Here is a 12,939-nt window from a genome sequence, read left to right on the forward strand (position 1 = left end):
CACACAGTCTATCATCTGGCATTTTGTTTTATGATTCCACACAGAGCTCACAGCAGATTGCTTTATACAGGACACACATATTGTAAGTAAGTCATCCATTATTGCTTCTATATGTTACCTTTCTGTTTTACAGTAGTTAGACAGCAGAGGGCAGAAGGAGATTGGAGAATACATACCCATCAGCACTGAGAGGCTTCCTCAGATGAGATTTAACTTTTCTCTATCATTTTACTGTTCATCACCACATTTTTAGATAAAGAATTTGCATACAGTAGTGTACTGGATATTAGACCCCAGGTCCTCTTTAGAAAGCTTCTTCCTGTCACTCTTGATTTTGATGATTTACACATTTACTCTATGTTATATCTCACAGATGATTTCTTGATCAAGAGAAAAAAATGCCTGTTTTATGTTCAGGTTTGTATGTTAAACATGTAGAAACAGTAAACTTATTATGCCGTATTTCTTCTGGGAAGCATGGATCTTGCAGAGACAGAAGTCAAATAAAGAAACCCTCTGGAAAAATAATCTGCAGAATGGCAGGCCAGGGAAAATCAAGCGATAAAAATAGAGATAGTGTCACATCACTGCAATTAAGTGTGAATTTGATTTTTACACCTCATCAGCTGTGACTCCCATGTGTTTTTAGCTCAAAATTCTACCTTTATACCTGTTTCACTGAACACTTAAATACTTATTTAAGTATTTACGTCTTATTGTTATAAGTATTTCTCTATTCTACAATACTTACTTTCATAGAATAGAGCCACAGTTCTATGTTTATGGTTATACAACAAACACACTCAGGTAAATTTCTTGTATATGAAAAGATTCTTGGCAATACACATGATTCTGACTGTGAGACACAGTGGCACCAAAAGAATAGAAACAACAAAGGACCGAGAATAGAGCCCTGTGGGACACTTTTACATTGTGGGGTCCATGGATCACTGGTGGTCTGTGATAGCCACCTCGTGGTCCGTGAGTAGATAAAATACCAGTTTTTACATTTTTTCAGTTTTAAATTAAGTGTTTCTCAAACTTCATGCGATACTGAGCGACTCCAAAGCCTCGTAGTGAGTAGGATAGATGTGAGGTTTTTAATATGAAATCAACTTGTATGTAAATTCAAACATTATTATTTGAACTGGCTGTTCTGCTATACTGTCAGACTTCAGCAATGTAACTGAATGTCTTGTGACCGTGTTGAGACACTGCCTGCATCACATATTTACAATTTATGTCCAAAATATCAGCCATTGACTGCTATGTGAGACTAAAACTCTCCAGTCTGGAGCAAGACATGGCTACACTCATGTCTTCACTCTTCCCATCAAGACGACGGAGACAATGATGAGTGAGTAGGCGAGGCCATTTTACCAGACTGTCTTCTTGTGAGGTTATTATTTGTAATATACAGTTGAAGTAGGCCGATTGTTCTTGGGGATATTGGGAAGTTAACATTAGGTGGTCCATGAGGTTTTTTTGTTTGAGTTTGAGAAACACTGCTGTAGATTGAGACTGTCCATGCAGAAAGGTTGACATAATGAGCCGTTTCAGCAAGTGACCTATCAACATACGCTTACAGTCAAGTGACAAAACCCTCTACTGGCTGCGGTAGTTATGATGGGAGCAGAGGAGGAAGAAGGGTGATGTTGTGGAGCGACCAAGCTGAGGTGGATCGCTGGGTCAACAACATCCGAGGCAGTTGTTTGCTTCTCATTTCCAATGACAGTTAATGTTGTTTTGATTATTCTTTTAAAGCATGACCACGACCGTTTCCTCAGCTTAACCACATGGTTATTATTGTTACCATGACGACAAAGGTCCCCAAACACGAACAAAGAAGTCATTTTAATGCAAACCACGATGTTTCCCCAATCTTAAGTGAGTGCTTATTTTATTCCAAACCATGGTCTTTCCCTAAAACTAACCACGTTCTTTTTGTGCCTAAACATAAGAGATCCTCAGCCAAGCACTGTCACTTTGTAAAATGGATTATTATTTGTAACTGCTCTGGAAGGCATACACAAACAATGTCATTCTAAATCTGTAAGTCCAGACCATATGGCAGGGATTCGTTTTATTTGATGGATTTATTGGTCTATCTGGCAGCTTCAGTATGTTATCTGTCAATGTGCGATGGCTTCATTACTAAGTAGCAGCCCTGTCAATAATTATTTCAGTCTTAAGGCGATGCTCTGAGGTAATAGGCTCTCACTCAGAGCCCGCTGCTGCTCTCCTAAGACACTGTCGCTCATGGATATCCCACACCTGGGTATTGGCTTCCTATCCTGGATCAGAACAGATGTGTTGTTCCAGCTATCTTTGACAACTTAATCGCAACACATGCTGGTCTGTCTCCTCTGAAGCTGGAGAGCCAACATGACGCCCTCAACGGCCAGCTGCTGATCTTAACAGCTTTGACCGAGCTTCTGGGGCAGGGAAACATCTAAAACATGCAGGACAGACGCCCCCCCAGGAACAGGATTGAAAAACACTGCCATAAGGCATTGTTATGTATGCATGTTATCTTATTAAGACTGAACTCAATGAGCTTCACATTAAAATGGATACAGTGAGTGTAATTTCTTCAGGTGGAGTCTTATTTCACAGATATAAGATTATTCTTGATATAAAAACGGCAATTTAGGGCCCGTCGAGGCTTCTAAATCTTCAAGAATTCAATACAGTTATTGAATGTGTTTGTCACTGGACCTGGCTATTTGTGTTCAAGGCTGGTAAAAGAGGAGAGGAGTGGATGCATGTACTCCACAGTGTAGAGGCCTGTCCTTGTAACAAAATAGGGAACAGAATGGAATAGAAACATGTGAACGAGTGCATTTTATTGCGGTTCACTCAACCACTTTGACCACACTGACTTGCAGCCAAGCCGAACAATATGAACGACTTTTGCCTGAGTTTTGCACGAAACATCACCATGACATGTCATGAAGCCTTGGCACAAGCTGATACATAATATATTTGATTGTGATTTGAATGTTGGACGGAGTGAATGAGATTTTTTCCAACCTAGAAGCTGCTTAAATGGATTTAAAAGGCACAAGCTGGATGTCGTGAGGTTTGAAACAGGCAATAAAAAATAAATGCCTCATCACAGATTAAAAAGGCCCCTGACCATTTTGGCTGTGCACCCCCACGTGTGTGGCTCATATAAACACCGCTGTACAACTCCCAGTTGAGTGACACAGAAGTACAAGCCGGTCATCCGGAGGTTACTTGCTCCCACAGCCTTGTTAAAATTTCCTTTCTTGTGCATACTGAGCACTGAGCCTGTGATTATGCCCGAGGTGAGAGTGGTGGGCCGCCTCTGTCAGCACTGCGGCCAGTGAATTTTCTTCATCATGCATTACGCCCTCGAGGCCTGTAGACATCCTCAGAGCGCTGCGAGACCTCTGGCCTGTGGAACTGGGACGGAACATTCAGCGTGGTTGCTATGGTACACGTTAGTCACCATGACAACCTGCTACAGCGTTCTCATCGAGGGGGGTGGGGGGGTAAATAATGCAACACCCACTCTTATTGCCCAATCGTTGTGATGCATATTCATAGTCACATGCGAGTCATTAGGGACATTTTTTATTAGTCTACCCACCCATCTATCTATCCATCCATCCATCTACCCATCCTTCCATCCTTCTATTCCTTTTGGCTTGACTAAATAGTAATTACTCTGGGGCCAGTTAAAGGATGCAGCCCCCGCCTGCTCTCAGCTAGATTGTAATGGGTTCATAAGCGCTGCTGATTGAATTGATTGCCACAGTTGGAGTCTGGCTGAGATGTACAATGGGGTGGAATATGCAAAGCGCAGAACATTAATCAGCTCACACGAACAGGCTACAGGCTCTCATTTTTATTTCAGGTACAGTTGAAAATACGTACACTACAAGTCATATGAAAGAAGTGACAGCGAGATCATTTTTCTTTTTTTTCTCCATTAAGTTTGTCAGATGTTTCGCAGCGTTCCGCTTCAGTTCTGTCGCATTCACATGCGCATAAACAATTGTTTTATTCATCATTTGCTTCTTAAATGTGCAGTTATACTCTCTTTACATTCTTAATGTATGCTATTCTGGCAGTAACATATAAAAAGCAAAAACACGTGTTCAGAGGCAGGCTACAGTATATATACAAAGTTTATAGTACTTACCTTAGCAAGAACATGATGTCCAACAAAAAGACAGGGTATTTTAGGGGTAAGGGGTCAAGATTAAATTGGAAAGGGGGTGCGACACATTGTTGAGATGACCTATGTTTGTTAAAGATTTTTGTGCTATCAAACCCAGTTTAAACCCAATTACTGTTTGTAATGTATTCCATTATAACCATTAAATGTGTTTACACTCTTTCCATTTACTGTAGTAGCTTGAGTTGTCAGTGGTGGAGTCCACCGTTCCGCCGGATTTGAGTGATGTTCAACTTTGAAAGAGGGAACATATTTCCATATGGAACAAGTAAGGCTACAGTGACAGCGTGTCTTCTTCTGTGGTATTTCCAACAGAGCAGCTGCTCCAGGTGAGTTTCATGCCGCCATTGATGGAAAAAATGTGTAATTTGGAAAAAGGATTCTGTGGCGTGTTTTTAAGTCGTAAAACAGCACATGTGTAGCTCAATCAACCAGAACTGAAATCTCAAAGGAAAAGTTCACCTAAAAATGAAAATTCATTTTGTTCATTTGTTTTAAAAAGGCTCCAAACAACTCCGGCTTAATCCAAGTCTCCAGGGATCCCAAAATGATTTGAACAGACGTTATTTACACCCTTTTTTAGATGAAATCTTCAGTGTACAGTAGCTGCTAAGCTAAAAGCGTTAGCGTGCAACTCATCTGAAGGACTCGACTCGAGCTTGACAGCGTGTCATGGGTGCAAATAATGTCTTTTCTAATCAATTTGGGATCTCTGGGCTTCCAGAGACTTGGATTATGTCAGACAAGCTCTATGGATCTATTTTATTATATTTTTTCTGCATGTTTCAAAACAAGTCCCCATCTACTTCAGTTGTTTAGGAGAATGCTGTTTTGCTGTGAAGCTCCATCGGCATGGCGGTGAGTCGATAATGAGTGAATTTTCACTTTTGGGTGAACTGTTCCTTTAAGGATTATAACTAATATTTTCTCAGTTTCTCATTCAGGCTTTAATAAAGTAAATGAATTTATTTCAGATGAGGTGTAAAAGTACAGTGTGGGTTCTGCTTGTGACCGTTTGGTTTGCAGGAGCAAGTGGAGATCCAGGGGCGCTGGTTATGAGCTGCAGGTTACAGGTAAGAGATGAGGACGGATGTGCGGGCGTGACTCACTGAGGCAGACTGTGACTTGTTGTCAAGAACGTAAATGTACAACAACAAAATCACTAGTCTTCCACAACGCGTCACACTATCCCGACAGGCTCGGCTCAGTGTGGTGGCCTCTGATTATCTGAAAACAGGAGCATCTGTGTGACCTCAAACATGGAGGATGTTCCTGATTAATATAGGGTTTATCTGCCTGTGAAAAAGGTGCATTGTTAATAATAGTCACAAATGAAATACTCAATAAAAGACTACTGAAAGAGAGAAATGTCATAACATAAACATCCAGGATCATATACTAAACAGAGGAAGTTATTAATACAGTGTTTTAAGGCTAATCACATGAAAATATTATACAAGCGATGTCACAACACATTTAGCACTTGATAATGACTACCCTAAATGTGTTTGCACTTTGTGATACATTACATTAATCACAATTCATTCATGACGCATGATGTAAACATCGAGGGACGTTAAGGCACTTTGCATGTGTAATGCAAACAGGAGCGCGAGGAAACAACGCACAGTGGGAGAGACAATGCTTGATGAATTCATTTATGAGTGTCTGTGCTGCCTGGGAGCTGGTAATAATGCACTGACAACACAACACACACAGGCACACACACATAATCTCAAGTCTCACCGCTGTCATTTCACTGTGGATCCCACTCTGCTATGGTATAGGCTGGATGAGAGTGTGGAGAGACAACACACACACACGCACACACACACACACACACACGGAAAGCTGTGCAGTTGTGACAGAGCAGCTGTTTTAATAACAGAAGAGTAAAAGGACACAAGTTTAATCTCCTAATATTGGTTCTATAAAGCTCTGCCAATAAAGCTGGATCTCTGCAAGATAAGGACAGGGAGAGCAGAGGAGAGAAGAGAAGAGGCAAGAAGAGGAAACAACAGGAAAGTTAAAGAGAAAGGGAAGAGAAGAAACAGCAAAGGAAAGGAAAGGAAAAGGGAGACTAAAGGTAAACTGTAAGATAAGGGAATAGGGGGAGAGGCACAAAATTAATACGAAAGGAAAGAACAGGGAAAGAAAAACAGAGTGAAGGGGAAAATGGACAGGAAAGTTAAGAAAAGGGGGAAGGAAATTAAAAGGAAAAAATGGGGTAGGAGGAGAAAAGGGAACAAAAGAAAAGTGAAGAGAACAGCAGAATGGAGAAAGGAAAGAGGAAAAGAAAGGGAAGGGAAGAAGATAAAAAGAAAAAAGGTTTAAAGAAAGGAAACAACAGAACATTAGAGGAAAGGAAAATTGGGATAGACAGGAAAGGCAGAGATGAGAGGGAGGTAAGGAAAGGAAAGGAAAGGAAAGGAAAGGAAAGGAAAGGAAAGGGGGAAGGAGGGAACCATTACTTTTCCTTTCTTGTTTTTTGAGAGCAAAGAGCAGAAGATGAGAGTAAAGGAAAGGAAACAAGAGGACATTAAAAGAAAGGAAATGGGGAAGGACAGAAAAGGGCAGATGAGAGAGAAGAAATGATAAATGAATTAAAGTGCTGGTGTATGAGAGGAGCAGAGATGAACAGGGAGAAGGAAAGGGAAAACAGGAAAGCAAAGCTCAAATGAGAGAGAATAAAGCAGGGAGATAACTGTTTTCGTGTTCGTCAGCTGTCTGTTATTCAAGTCAAACATCACAACACTGTGGGTGCAGGTTGTGTTGTGAATGACAAATATCCTGTAAATGAATGATAATGGCTTGTTTAGCTGGAGCTCGCCCGCAGCGTCTCTGCTCCATCCTATTTCCTGGTAATATCGCTGGCTTCAGCCTCGCTGACCTCTCTGCCGTTCTTCTATTTCTATTAATCTTTAATGGCGGGTAAACGGCCCCGCGCCACACACTGACCGACACGGCTTTCCCCACCTCATTATTGTCCCAGAGGAGAAAACAAAAGCAGGAGCAACAAAATCATTTGGCTGAAATCTATGGAGGATGTTGATTTTTTATGATGTCTGTAGTGTTTCTCTGTCATCTGGTTTGTCTGCTCTGAGCTGTTTCAAGCCTCGATGAATTCCTGTTTTTTAATTATGGCCAAGATGGTCACAATGTGTCATTTCTTGTCTAATGACGGCCATCTTCCCCAGGCTGATGGGTTTACTGAGACAGACAGGAGAGCTGAGGCACAGCAGAGCTATAAAGTTATCCATTTTTAGTGTTTTTTGTGCTCGTTCTCTCTTCAGGTCAATAATGTGTACTCTAGAGTGTATAGTACACACACATACACACTCAAACACACACACACACACACACACACACACACACACACACTGGGGCCCTGCTTGCTGATCTCAACAGAGGTCTGTGACACTGTGACATTTGGAAGTAGATGAAATGACCGGCAGGGTTGGGGAGTGCTGCGCTCCATGTTTTACTGCATGCGTATAAGAGCTCTTAAGACCTGAAAAGAACACACACACACACACACGCACACACACACACACACACACACACACACACATGCATGCGCGCACACACGCACACACACTTTGAGACTTGCTTCAATACCTTTCTATTCATTCGCCTGCTTTCTGGGTGCTCTCCTCTGCGGAGCTTTTCAGGTCCTTGTTGGGGTTGAGGCACTACAGGACCCAATCAAATCTCACTCTAAAGCCCATTAAATAGACAGAGCCAGGGGCTGTTGAGCTGCTGAATGTATAATTTAAAATTTATATATTTCAATCGCTGGATGAAAACTTCATATCTCAGACAGTTTTTTTTTTTTTTTTTTTTTTTGCAGGAATTTCCTGACAAATTCTTATTCTACCCATGACATGGATGATTGATGTCTGTATTCAGAGAAGAGGATAAATGGATTTCTCTGGTTTGCATATTAAAATATTTTGTAGAGGACTGTTGGAGGCCTGGTATGAAAAGTGAAACACCCAGGCTGGTGTTTCACAGGCTTAAAAGCATGTGATTACTGTAAAATTACAGCTTTTCAAAAGAACAACACTGTTTTCACAACACGTAAAAAGTGGTAAATCAGTGAGTTGCTTTCTGTAATTGATTTTCACATCCTTGGCACTAACTAGCTGAGGCTTCCGCTCCGCACTTCCAGAGATCATTTGTTGGAGAGCGTGAGTCGCACTGCATTATGGAGTTACTATAAGTGGCACTTTTTTGATCTGGCTCTCACTGCCTAATACTGGTGGTGGTCTGTGTTTTTCTTTCAGTCGAATCTTCTGAAAAAAACCAAAACCAGCTACATTCTCAGCTTCATCGCTCCAAAACCAACCAGTAAGTCACACCGTTGCGCTGGTTGACACGTTGCTTCTTTATGAAGAATGTTTACTGTATTTATTTGGTGGCATATTTAGATCTATCTCACATGCACTATCCTGCTTTAAACACTAGCAATAGCACTAAATGTGTATTAATCCCCGGCTGAAAATAGTCCCCCCAAAACAAATTAATTACTCCTGTTTGATTGATGTCTGCTACAACCTACAGTACAATTTATTTATTCATTCATTTTCTGATTTACGGTTATACAATAGACCTGGGCACCTTTTCATTGCTCATGCAGCCTGTTTCTCTGGTATAAAGATGGCATTATTTTGTAATTTGCGTATTTTGTATCTGATGCACACCTGTCTACCAGGTGTGCATCAGACACTTGGAGAAGATGTTAAACATTACATAGCTTAGCTGACATTTACTTGTATGAAAATGCTCCAGGTTACTCCTCTCAATGCCTGATAGAGAGCGGGAATTTTCAACAATAATAAAGCCACTCTGACTTCTATTTATGGATATGTAAAAATATTATTGAACACTCTAAAATAATTACTCAGTGGAGTGACCTGGACGAAGGCGGCAGATCTGAAGGAGCTCAGGAACTTCTGCTGTAATATTATTTGCCTGTCGTTAACGTTGGTTAAACACTACCAACACTCCCAATTTCCACAGGAGTCTGCCTATTTCTCAATTGATCATTTGTCCCGTTAATCTCCTCAATCCGTATTGATAAAAATCTAATTGGTGTTTCTCAGTCTCTGTGTGGGATGTGTGTCGTGGTACCTGGCAACCCGACCCAGAGGCAGAGGTGAGCCGGCGCAAAGACCCTGCCTGATGTGTGTCACTTGTCCCTGAAATACATCTCTAAATCTAACTCCACTTGTGTGAGACCTTCCTGACTTTTTTGTATATCTCACATGTTTTTAGATGTATTTTAGTGTGAGTTTCAAATCTAAGACTAATTAAAAGTAACGTTTCGTTCTCATCTTTGTATCGTTTCTATTAATCGTTGGTGTAGGGTTCCATTACCGCAGAACATCTCTCTCATCTCTCCCTCTACTTCACGGCCTAATGTTGGTAGGTACGTTGGTCAGCTGTATGTCTCATTGTCCTTCATATAAGCAACCATTGTCTGAGTCACAAAACACTAGTGTACATATTAATGTGATTATTAACTATATCAAGGAAAGGCCAAAATAAAATATAAAAATGCAGAAAATGAATATATAGACAGCTTAAACTACCCAACGTTTATCCTGAAGACAACTTATAAAACCCTCCACCCTGTCTGAGCTCTAACAGGTCATTTGTGCGCAGTACCTAACTTACTGTTCTCTGAGTTGCCGCAGCTTAAGATATATATTTTTTTACCATCTCACAGTGAACTTGTACAGCCTCCACATTGCACCACGTCCTGTCTGTAGTTTCTCTCTTTACAATGCCCTCATCAGAGTCAGCTGTCAGAGCAAACAATACTCAGAGTGACAGCTGCCTTGGCTGGCCTGCACTGCCACCAAGTTTAAGTTACAGGAGCCATTGATTCTCTATGGGGTGCTGGCTGCCTGGGTTAGCTCACACAATGTCGGGCCAACAATGTGGCTGCATTGTCCAGGTCACAGTGCTGAGCAGGAGAGTGACAGCGTACAGCGGGCTATGAGTTCATTAGACCAGCACTGCTCTCCTGTCTCTCTCTCTCTCTCTCTCTCTCTGTTCTCTAAGTGCTCCTCTCTCTCCCTCTCTCCCTGCCCGGCGAGGTGTGCCCTTCTCAGTACTCATTAACGTCCAATATGAGCCACTGAGTTACAGGTATTAGCCGAGGAACATTGAAGATGGCCACACAAGGACATGCTGCCTGGTTAAACCCATGAACCCCCGCACACACACAGAATGACACATTAGGAATTAGCTCCACATCCAGTCTGCTTTTTAATTTTCACATTCAAAGCATATTAAGAAATAATGGGCTCCCCATAGTTCACATAACTTAGTGGCTCTAGTTATCTCTGTCTCTCTTCCTGTCTCTCTGGAGGACTTAGGTCATACTCAGACTTGTGTGGGAGAAAAGCTCGGAGGGTGAGTTTGGGACTATTATTCTCCCAGCCCTGGTCCAACAATTATGGGGAGCCTGCTGAATAGTTCTATGTCATTAGAGCAGGCTAAATTATGCTCTTTACTTTGGGATGAAGGTCCTTTCACTCAGAGCCAAAGAGAGAAATAACTGAGAGAAGACAGCAGCAGCGTTCACCGCAAAAGCTGACAGACTGTTCAAGGACAGCAGCCTTTCATTCTCTCCTGGTAACGTTCTATATTAGACTAATGTTCAATTAGGTTGTCAAGGCCAGTTGGTGAAATATAATTCTTGTGCAGAGGCAGAGGAAAATCATTTCATCATATTCCATCATATCCAATGGGACTAATTTCCCGTTACATGTATGGTAATCTAATCAAATCATTAACCATTGGCCGATTTTAAATAGGTTGAGATTTCATGTTAATGAGAGTGTCTGAAGTGGCCCGAATCATACGGACAAGGCTCTTAACGTGGCGTTGATAATGAAGTCGTATTGTGCGCAGATGACATGACAGGGGGTGGACAAAATAAGAGGTACACATTTGGATAGAGCGCAGATGACATTCTGGAACTCCCATAAAGAACCTAAATAACAAACTAAATAAACAAACTCTCTTTTTTTTCATGACATAATAAACTGAATAAACAAAGTGACCTTAAAGGACAACACAGTTTATACTGTTTTACTTTGTTTATATGTGGCGGACCCTGCCACCTTTCTAGCTTCAAACAGTGTTCTGGGAGCTTATTTTCCTCTGAGAACAGCTTGTTTATTCACTTATGGGAAAAAAAATATATTTCTGAGTTCGTATTATTACCTCATTAATATTGTAATATTGATTTCTTCTCCAAAACTACATGGTGCCCCTCTAAGAGCTTCACAGGGATGGTTGGATCACATCATATTCTACAGGTGTTTCTGTTATTGCGTGTACATCCTGTGTATTATATTTCAAAGCCACGGGCTTCTCAGCTCTCTCTCCTGCATCAAACAGCTCTCAAACGTATACTCCCTCACATTCCTTCTTTCAAGTTGATGTTTTTTTTCATGTGACATGTGATTTCATTCTACTAAGTGAGTGAGATACTCGGTAGGATTTAATGTTGACCAAAGCATTTCATCAAAATTCTTTTCTTTTTGCTTTTTCAGATAATAATTCATGAAAGTCATGGTGAGTGCAAGGATTTCTTCCAGATTCAGGATTCAGCATGCAGTGTGAACAGTTGAAAGAATTTGCAATTATTCTAACTGAGCTTCTGATACAAAGATTTAACTGTATTTTGGCTTTTACTACTGTCTGAACCAATCGATTAAAGGGATAAAAAAAGCGTCTGTGGCCAACCTTTTCTTCAACGCTCTCCTCTCATGAAGCTCAGGATGGACTCGTGCCTCAACACGGTGCGTTACACGTGACTGGCAGAGCCTTGATGCTTGTTTCTTTTTTCCTTAAGTCTAACTGGCGAGGCTGACCGCTGGCTCCGGGGACTCGTAAACTCAAATGCCACGAGGGCAAACGTGGCAGACATGAGATCCGGTTGAGCAGCTGTTGTTACGCTGTGCTGCGGCAGTAAAACGACACAATCTACAATGAATATAGAAAACATTAGAAAGCACGTCACTTAAATGCATTTTCAGATTTGACAGAAATGAATATAAAAATAGAAATGACACAGATAATCTGTGGATGAAGGGTTCTTGATATTTTGTAACCATGAGAATCCAGAGCATACATCCTCTCCTCTTTCCTTCTCCCCATCTTATTTCCTTTCCTCTCCTCTTCTGTCCTTTCCCTCTCCCTTTCTTCCCTTCCCATAGTTCCCTATTTTCTCTCCTCTCCTTTTATTACCATTCATTTTTCCTCTCCTTTTGTTTCCTCTCCTGTTCTGTCCTTTCCTTTCTCCCTTTCTCCCTTACTATTCTTCCTTTCCCTTTCCTTCCCTCTTCTCCTCATTTTCTTTTACACACCTTTCCTTTTACTCTTCTTTTCCACTCCCTCACTCCTCTCCTTCACTTTCCTCCCCTCTATGTTCTCTCTCCTCTCCTCTGTTCACCTTTCATTTTTTCTTTCCTTTTTCTCTCCCCTCCTCTCTTTCCTCCTCCTGTCCTCCACACTCCTCCCCTCCCTGTAAGCCTCCCCCTCCTCCACCCCTCTCATCTCATCCACAGTTCCTGTCCTCGCACCACCTGCTCCGATCGATTCTGCGATCGCGAATGGCCACTGAGCGGAAGTGAGCAGAGCCGGACGTGGCTACTTCCTGCACAGCATGGCGGTCATTTCATCACCTGAGTCATTTGTCGAACACCCTCACC

Source organism: Pagrus pagrus (genome assembly GCF_965226575.1).
Source record: "Pagrus pagrus genome assembly, chromosome: 10".
Classification (NCBI taxonomy): Eukaryota; Metazoa; Chordata; class Actinopteri; order Spariformes; family Sparidae; genus Pagrus; species Pagrus pagrus.